At 40.6% G+C, this 9,157-nt stretch overlaps 1 long non-coding RNA gene across 1 annotated transcript; it reads right to left on the reverse strand.

The window, feature by feature from the left end:
- Window positions 1-1,730: 1,730 nt before the first annotated feature.
- Window positions 1,731-5,343, reverse strand: LOC141420738 (uncharacterized). The gene is made up of 3 exons (XR_012445298.1): window positions 5,262-5,343; window positions 2,850-2,962; window positions 1,731-2,668 (listed from the first exon to the last, which is right to left on the reverse strand). It is a non-coding gene; the product is annotated as an uncharacterized lncRNA (long non-coding RNA).
- Between the last annotated feature and the right edge of the window lie 3,814 nt (window positions 5,344-9,157).

Consider the following 9,157-nt stretch of genomic DNA (forward strand, 5'->3'; position numbering starts at 1 on the left):
AGTGAAAAAGTTACAAAAGCCTTTATAGTCACAAATTAAGTTGGTGGAGTCACCAAGTAGGTGGACTACAAAGAGGTGGGTAAAATCTCCACAGTATTCAGATGCAATCTTTCAAGATTCAGACATTATTACATTCTTAACTTCAGGGTTGGTACAGGCCAGATCTGTGAAGTTTCTTGTTTTGGGTTTCTTGGCAGTACCGGGGGTTTGAACTCAGGGCCTCGTGCTTATTAGGCAGATACTCTATCACTTGACCCACTACACAAGCCCTGTGTTGTGTTGGGTATTTTTGAGATAAGGTCTCTAGAACTTTTTGCAAAGGTCTGTCTTCAAACATGATCTCCTGATCTCTGCCTCCTGAGTAACTAGGATTACAGGCACGAGCCACTGGTATCCAGCTCTGCCACACTTGTTATACACTTCAAGAGTTTCATCTAACAGTCACAAAAATGCAAGGTCAGATACAGAGGCTAGTGATAAATGACTACTAAAAGGGACAAAAGATAGTTAGTCTGCAACAGTCCATAGCTCTACCATCACGATGCTCCAGTTAGCAAAAATTGAGTAGTCTGTAAACTCTGGGATATCAGTGTGGCTTCTTCAAAGGACTCCAGATCACAAATCCAAACTTCAGAACAATCATTCCCATAGTTCTATAATTGACTCCAGAAGGTTCAGAAACTTCCGCCATTTTATAAACTTACATGGTGATTGAGCCTATGGGCACCTTTTTTACCTGTCATATGTACAGTACAAATTTGACAATAGACCAATTATTGAAATGGGCAAAGGGAAACTCCCACTAAAATAAATATAAATCATTAAGAATTTATCTCGGTCAAAAAGCTCTTCAGAATGAAATCTTATCATTCGCAGGTCTGGTAGAGATGAATCAATTCGGGTTGTAAATACACTTGTGCGTGGAAGCAATGCTAGGAATCTCTCTGTATATCTACCCTTATCTCAAACTAGCAAAAATGCTTTGTTTTTCTTATTATTGCTCATGTCTACTCTTCAACAAAATTGGAGAAAAGGGCAGAACAGGTTCTGTCTGGAAGCGAGGTGGGAGAGGGAGAGGGTGGGAGGCAGGGGGGAGAAATGGCCCAAACAATGTATGCACGTATGATTAAATGAATAAAAAAAAAAAAACTCCTTTGGGGCTAGGTGTGGTGGCTCACACCTGTAATGGAAGATGGAGATTTAAGGCCAGCCTGGGCAAAAAGTTATTGAGATACCACCCCCCCAACTCAATCAATAAACTGGTTGTCATGGCACATGCTTGTGATCCCAGTTACTGGGGGAGTCCATAGGCAGGAGAATGGCAGTTAGTAGCATGTCCTCCACAAAAACATGAGACCCTACCTGAAAAATAACTAAAGCAAAAATGGGCTGGGGGCATGGCTGGAGTGGTAGAGTATCTGCCTAGCAAGCTCAAAGCCTTGAGTTCAAACCCCAGTATCATGGGAAAAAAAAAAAATCTCTTTCAAGAAAACTTAGGCAACTTACCACTGCATTTGGGAGAATATAAAAATGGGAAACTCAGGGTTTTCCCAATTTTGTCTCTCTGTGAAATTTCAAGTATCAAAACATCTCACACTGGCTGTTTGATTCTTCTCCCAGACAATTGTTATTATCAGAAAAGAGCATGAAAAAGGTAGTTTTAGCCACAGAAACTCTTACAACCTGATATTCTCCATGTTTTATTTCTGCAAAACAAATGTGCAATATTGTCTCTAATCATGGGAGGAATTTCTCATGGGCAGATGTTCAAAGGGGTGCCCCAGTTACCTCCTGCTGGTAGCTCAGGACAAAAGAAAGGTTGCAATGGGTCTGAAAAGGAGAGGGAAAGATGGCTGTATTTATAGATGAGGGTCTCATTCTTAACATCAAAAAACTTAATTTCTTCCAAGTCCACATCCAGGTAAATCCCCACATGGCAAAGGCCAGGGCTTGCAGGAATTCTTTGTGGGATGGAGTTGCCATGGATTATTCCTGCCTTCAGGCCGATGATCCAGAACCCATGTTCACAGGATAAGTTCGTGTTCCTCCTTCTGCCCGCAGACTCCTTACAAACACCCAAAGCCCATTCCTTCCCTTTTATCACCTCAACCTCCCAATAGTGGCGGCCTGAGAAGAAGTAGCAGTTGCCCAGGACATAGTTCAGGTGGGTGAGTCTCCTAAGATCTTCCACCAGGCTATGACATACCTTTCCACACTGAACACTCCTGAGATCACTGGAGAGTATGAGACAGGAGCCAGCAGTGGCAGGATCCAGGGTCACATCTTCCCAGAACAACCTCAGGTACTTTGCACTCCAGGGAAGACACTGCTCTAGGAAGGAGCCATGCTGCTTGAGAAGAACTGTCACTGTTCTAATGTACCATTCCTCTATGACATGCCCCTTGTTTTCTTCTCGACATACAGGGCAGATCAATGATGAAGCATCCTTTTCTGTCATCCAGTTTTGCATGCAATCAAAACAGAAAATATGTGCACAGGAGAGAAAGATGGGATTGGAGAGGACTTCCAGGCAAACTGGACAGGTTGTTTCCATTTTCAAAGTTTGGGACATGGTTCCCAGATCACTCCTAGTAGTGAATTCAGAAAAAAAATATATCCTTTGTTCTCTTCCGGAAGCAATTGGGAGTCTTCAGTAATCAGGATGTGTCTAAACCCAATACAAAAATTAAATAATATAAATATTTCTGTAGTGTATGTGTAGAAGTGACACTAGGTCATCAGAGAACAATAGTAACATTATCATGTATAATAAAAGCTAACCAAAATACAGGTGCTCACAAAAGAGGAACAGGGCAATGGAATTGGTCTGTTCAGACTGGATAGCTTACTTGTCTGCTGGCTTCCAGGTGCAATGTTGTCTGCTCTGACCAGAGCTTCTCCTTGTGGGAGTTGAGTCCACCTAGGTCCTTAATGGGATCCGGGAATACTGACTGGGAGTCACCTGCAGTTTAAGAAAAGAAAGAAAGAATTTCCCTATCTAAATCCCATCACAAAAATAAATGATCCTCATGTAGTAATCACAGAAAAATAACTAAGGAACCCTGAGAATTTCAAAGACAAAGACAATTTGACTAAAACTAGCAAAATTAGGGAGATCCCACAAAAGAAACAATTTTAAGGACAAAGTATCGTGAAGTGAGATGTTTAAAATCACTCTTAGAAAACTAATCAGGGCTTGATGAAGAATGAATATAAATAAAAATATATTATAATCTCTGGCATCAACTCCTCTTAAATAATCATGCCTGAACACAAACCCAAAAGATGTTCCTGTCAAGGAAGACACCCAGCTGCTCCCAAAGCCTTGCCCCACAGGCTCTGTCTGGGCCCTTCCATCACAGATGCTATTCTTTGGAGAGCTAACTCTGACATGGTGGGCATAGCTAGTTGGACTAAAGACCATCTGTTCAGGCTGGACAATGCCTGTGAGATGGTGTGAACCAAGGATTCCCCACAAAGGGGTATATACTGAATAAGGAGGAAAACTGACAAACCTCACTTTGTGGTCGAAGGAAGAGAATGAGAGAGCCAGAGAGTAGCACTACAGTACCAGAGACAGAGGAGGACACAACAGACACTGCTGAGGCCAGCCTGACGATCTATGTCACTAGGTCCATCCTGCATCCCAGAGCTCATTTTCTTAATATCCATCAAATACCCGTTAAGAGCTTTCCGTGCTCCTGGTCTCAACTAGACCTTGGAAATACAAATGCGCAATAATGGACGCGACATCTGCCCACACAGAACTTCCGTCTCTGGAAGTCTTCTAGTTCCTGAGAGGCATTCCCGTTCTGAGCACGCCTGGCCTGAGGGAGAGATAAACTACTTCCTTAAATCTCATGCTGTTCTTTTCACAAAACCTTACTCAGGGGCAAACAAGAGGCCTGCTTGAGCCAAGCTTTAGTCCTCCTTTGGATAGGTTCTCTCATTTTGCCTAGGGCCAGCCTTGTACTGCGATCCTATCACCTATGCCTCTCGTGTATCTGGGCCCACAAACATGCACCACCACACACAGCTGTTTTGTTGAGATAGAGTCTCCATAACTTTTTGCCCTCAAACTTTGATCCTCCTAATTTCTACCTCCCAAGTAGCTAGGGTCACTAGAGTGAGCCCTATGCCCAGCTCTCTCTCTCTCTCCGTCTTTTTTATTTGTTTGTTTTGTTTTGTTTTTGAGACAAGGTCTCCCTGTAACCCAGGCTGACGTCAGACTCATTATGTAACCCAGACTACCCTTGAACTCACAATCCTGCTTCAGCTTCCCAAGTGCTGGAATTTATCGGGATAGGCCATCACGCCTGGCTACAACACCCTGCTTTTTAAAGCAGGTTTAACATGGTGCCCAATCTACAAGAGCTTTCCCAGTCTACCTTGAAATGTTCCTAATGATTTTACAAAAGATAAAAATGCTGCCAGGTACTAGCAACCCTGGTTACTCAGGAGGCTAAGATCAGGAAGATTAAAATTCCAGGCCAGCCCAGAGAAAAGCAAGGCTCTGTCTTCAACAACAAGCTAGAACAAGAGACAAAAGGGCTGGAGGCATGGTTCAAGTGGTAGAGCACATGCCTGGCCCTGAATTCAAACCTCCCTACCACTAAAAAAAGAAAAACCTGCAACATTTCGAACAACTTTTTTTTCGGTGTTAATTATGATTCCCAAATGATCAGAAACAACCTAATAATGTACTAATAATGAAAGGATTCCGTTGACTATAGTACAACTATTACAAATGTTGAGCTGGTAGAGTGGCTCAAGTAGTAGAATGCCTGCCTACCAAGACTAAGGCCCTGAGTTCAAATCCCAATACCACCACCATAACAAAAAAAGTTTAGCATATTTTAGGGAAAACCTAGAAAGGTCTTTAAGAAATAATGTTAGAAAATAAAAAGAAGTGCTTCTAAAATTACACATACATTGTAGTTAAAAGCATAAAAATACTCATGGTGTCCCAGCTATTTGGGAGGCTGAGGTGGGAGGATTGCTTGAGCCCAGTCAGCTGAATAACATAGTCAGAACTTGTTACTAAAACAAAAACCAAAAGGCAAACGAAACAAAACCCCACATTTTCACTATGAAAAGTAACCCAAAAACTAGAGACAAAAGTGAAGAAAGTTCTTAGACATAGGACATGCCTGACCCTTTGCTCTTCTAAAATCTGAAAGCAAAGGCACTAAAAACCAAGTTATAGTCACAGAGAGTGAAGTGGGCCTGTGGAAAGAGCCCAGTCAGAAAGGACAACCTACCAGACTTGGAGATTTTCAGCAGAGGTCTCGATGTTCTGACCATCTGCACCTCCACTTCTCCTGGACTTCTCCTACACTCACCCCTCTCTCAAGTGAGCTTGAGCTCAGACCTTCCAGCTTTATACAGTGCCTGGGACACAGACTCCACCCACAATCTGAGTCATAGGCTCCACCCTAAAGATTATGCTTTTAATCCAGTCAGGTGGACTCAATCCTACTCTCAGCACTGCCAGATGCCATTAAAACTTGATACAAAATTCAAGATTTCCTAACTCTGAGTTAAACTAGCAAACTCACTACCATCTAAATGAAATTTTCTAATTTCAGAAGTCAGTTATTTTTTTCAATTTTTTTTTTGACAGTACTAGAGTTTGAACTCAGGGCTTTGAGGTTGTTAGGCAGGCGCTCTACTGCTTGAGTCACACCTCCAGCCTTTCAGGTTTTTTTGTTGTTTTTGTGCTGGGGGTACACTGTGACATTTGCAAAAATTGTTACAATATATCATAGTTGAATTCACCTCCTCCATCACCTTCCTTTATCCCGAACACCTCATTCCTAGAAGAGTCTCAACACAGCCTTCAGTTTTAAAAGCAACATGTGTCAGAGATCAAATACACGAAGACCTTGTTGAAACCAAATCAAATATTGGCTAATTTCATGGGTGTTAATATCTCTGACACCATCGTGCGTGAACAGGATCTGAAACGACTTTTGTGTCCTTTACCTAAGCAATTCTACTTTTGGTGGCAGTTCCTGCACAGGAAAAGCAAGATAACATGTAAGATTGTCTCTTTCCTCCTGCCTCTGCCTTCCAAGTGCTAGGCTCACAGGCACTCACTACCACACCTGGCATAACCTCACATTTCTTAGAGTTTCAGTTCTTTCAAATGAGAGTTTTGATATAGGTATGCATTGTTGAACAATGCTAATTAATATATTCATCACTTAAAATACTTACCAATTTTGTGATAATAACATTTAGTCTAAGCAAGGCACAGGTAGCTAATGCCTGTAATCCTAGCTACTTGGAAAGCTGAGATCTGAGATAGGAAGGATTGCAGTTTGAAGACCTAAGTTCAAACTCCACCTCCACCCAAGAAAAAAATGTGAAGTCTACTCTCTTGGCAATTTTCAAGTATATAATCCATTATTATTAATGATAGTCACCATGATATACCATAGATCTCCGGAATTTATTCCTTCTGTTTAACTGAAAATTTTTACCCTTAGCTTCCCATTCTCTGGCCTTTCACAATTCCATTCTCCACTTCTGTTTTCTCTTTCTTTTTTGACGGTACTGGGGTTTGAACTCAGAGCCTCACGCTTGCAAGGCAGGCGCTCTACCACTTGAGCCACTCCACCACCTCCCGTTCTCCACTTCCATGTGTTTTTAGATTCCAGATGAGTAAGATCAGGCAATAGTGACTGTACCCACTTACATTCCCACCAACAGTGCACAAATCTCTTCGTTTCTCTACATCCTTACCAACGTTTGACGTTTTCTTTTTCAATAAAAGATCATTTTATAGGTGCGAGGTAGAATGAGAATATCAAAAAGCTTTTTATTTATATGAATTATATTTCTCCACATTTACAGTACTAGAAATTAAAACTGAGATGACTTTTGTTTTTTTGAGACACAGTCTTGCTATGCAGCCCAGGCTGGCCTTAAACTTTCTATCCCCCTAACTCAGCCTCCTGAGTGCTGGGATTACAGATGTGTACCACCTTGCCCAGTAAAACTAAGAAAAAAATTTTTAAATGTATTTAATTCATTTAAAATAACAAAAGCATTACAAGTTAACATAACAGTTTTTTTTTAATTCTCTAAAACAATAGACAATTGGTGAGAAGGATGCCAGTGTTCTACATGTTTATATGTTTGCACATAATTCTTCCTTAGTTGTGAGCTAGATTCTCACAACTGCTTCTGCTCAATCTGATGCAATATCTTGGGGGGGAGGTAGGATTTTTTTAATTGATTTTTAATTACATTATTGTTGTACTGGGGTGTATTGTGACATTCACAAAAATTCTTACAATATGTCATAGTTGAACTCACCCCTTCCATCATTCTCCTTTATTCTCCTTTCACCCATACCTGGAATAGTTTCAGCAGGTCTCATTTTTCCACTAATATTTTCACTACATTCACCCTCCTTCATCTTTTTCTTATATCTTCCCCCCTCCCACTGGTACCAACCCCTAGACAAGACCTGACTAACCTTCCTATTTTCTGTTTTTGATAAAAAGCATTTTTGTTTAAGATAGCTTTACAGGAAATTTCATTGTGGCACTTCCATGTGTATAGATATTTTAACCTGAATTGCTTCATCCTCTCTACTTTTCTCCTTAGTCCCCTCCCCTTCTTATGGTGATTTCAACAGTTTTTAAAATTCTATATTTATTCTTGTATAGAAAGTACATCAACCATATTCATTTTCTTAACTTCCTTCTTTTACCCTCCCTCTCCCATTAGTGACCTTCTCTTAGCATAGCCCATTTTTCATTATATTACTTGTATTTGTATTTTGTCTATCTCCCACATATGAGAGAAAACATGGTCTTTGTCTTTCTGAGCCTGGTTTACTTCATTTAACATGATGTCCTCCAATTGCATCCATTTACCTTCAAACCACATGGTTTCATTCTTCCTTATGGCTGAATAAAACTCCATTTTATATATATATCACATTTTCTTAATTCATTCATCAGTTGTAGGGTATCTGGGTTGTTTCCATAGCTTGGCTATTGTGAACAGTGCTGTGATAAACATTGGTGTGCAGGTGTCTCTATATAGTTCTTCTTGCATATCCTAGGAGTGTTATTGCAGTTCTGTGTTTAGCGTTTACTGTTTTCCATAGTGATTGCACTAATTTACATTCCCACCAGCAGTGTATGAGGGTTCTTTTTTCCCCACAGGCTAGCCAACATTTGTTGTTGTTTGTGTTCTTGATGGTAACCATTCTAATATGAGTGAGGTGGAATTTCAATGTGGTTTTGATTTGCATTTCCTTCATGGCCAGGGATGTTGAGCATTTCTTCATGTGCTTTTTAGCCATTTGGACTTCTTCCTTTGAAAAATCTCTGTTCAGTTCATTTGCCCATTTCCTCATTGGGTCATTGATTTTGTGGGAGTTTAGTTTTTTGAGCTCCCTGTATATCTGGTTATTAATCCCTTATCAGATGTATAGCTTGCAAAGATTTTGTCCCATTCTGTGGGCTGCCTCTTCAATTTGGTAACCATTTCTTTCATTGTGCAGCTTTTTCATGTAGTCCCATTTGTCAATCCTCTCTTTTAGTTGCTGAGCCTTTTGAGTTCCATTTAGGAAGTCACTGCCTATACCTACTAATTCCAGTGTGTGCCCTGCTCTTTTCCGCATAGCTTCTAAGTTTCAGGTTTTATATTAAGGTTCTTATTCCACTTTGAGTTTATATACTTCCACAGGATGAAACACATGAATCTAGTTTCAGTTTTCTGCAGGCAGATATCCAGTTTTCCCAGCATCATTTGTTGAAGAGGCTGTCTGTTCTCCATTGTATGTTTTGGGCACCTTTGTCAAAACTCAGGTGGGCATAGCTCCATGGATTCATATCTGGGTCTTGTATTCTGTTCCACTGGCCTTTATGTGTGTTTTTGTGCCAGTACCGTGCTGTTTTTACTGCTATGGCTTTATAGTATAGTTTGAAGTTGGGTATTGTGACACCTCCAGCATTGCTCTCTTTGCTTAGTATAGCTCTGCCTACTCGTGGTCTTTTGTACTTCCAAATGAACTTCAGGGTTGATGATTCAATCTCTGTGAATGCAATCCTCATCAAAATTCCAATGGCATTCATCACAGAGATTGAAAAAGCAACCCTAAAGTTCATTTGGAAGCATTGTGTTCTTTGGTTTA

This window comes from Castor canadensis, chromosome 1 (genome assembly GCF_047511655.1).
Source record: "Castor canadensis chromosome 1, mCasCan1.hap1v2, whole genome shotgun sequence".
Lineage (NCBI taxonomy): Eukaryota > Metazoa > Chordata > Mammalia > Rodentia > Castoridae > Castor > Castor canadensis.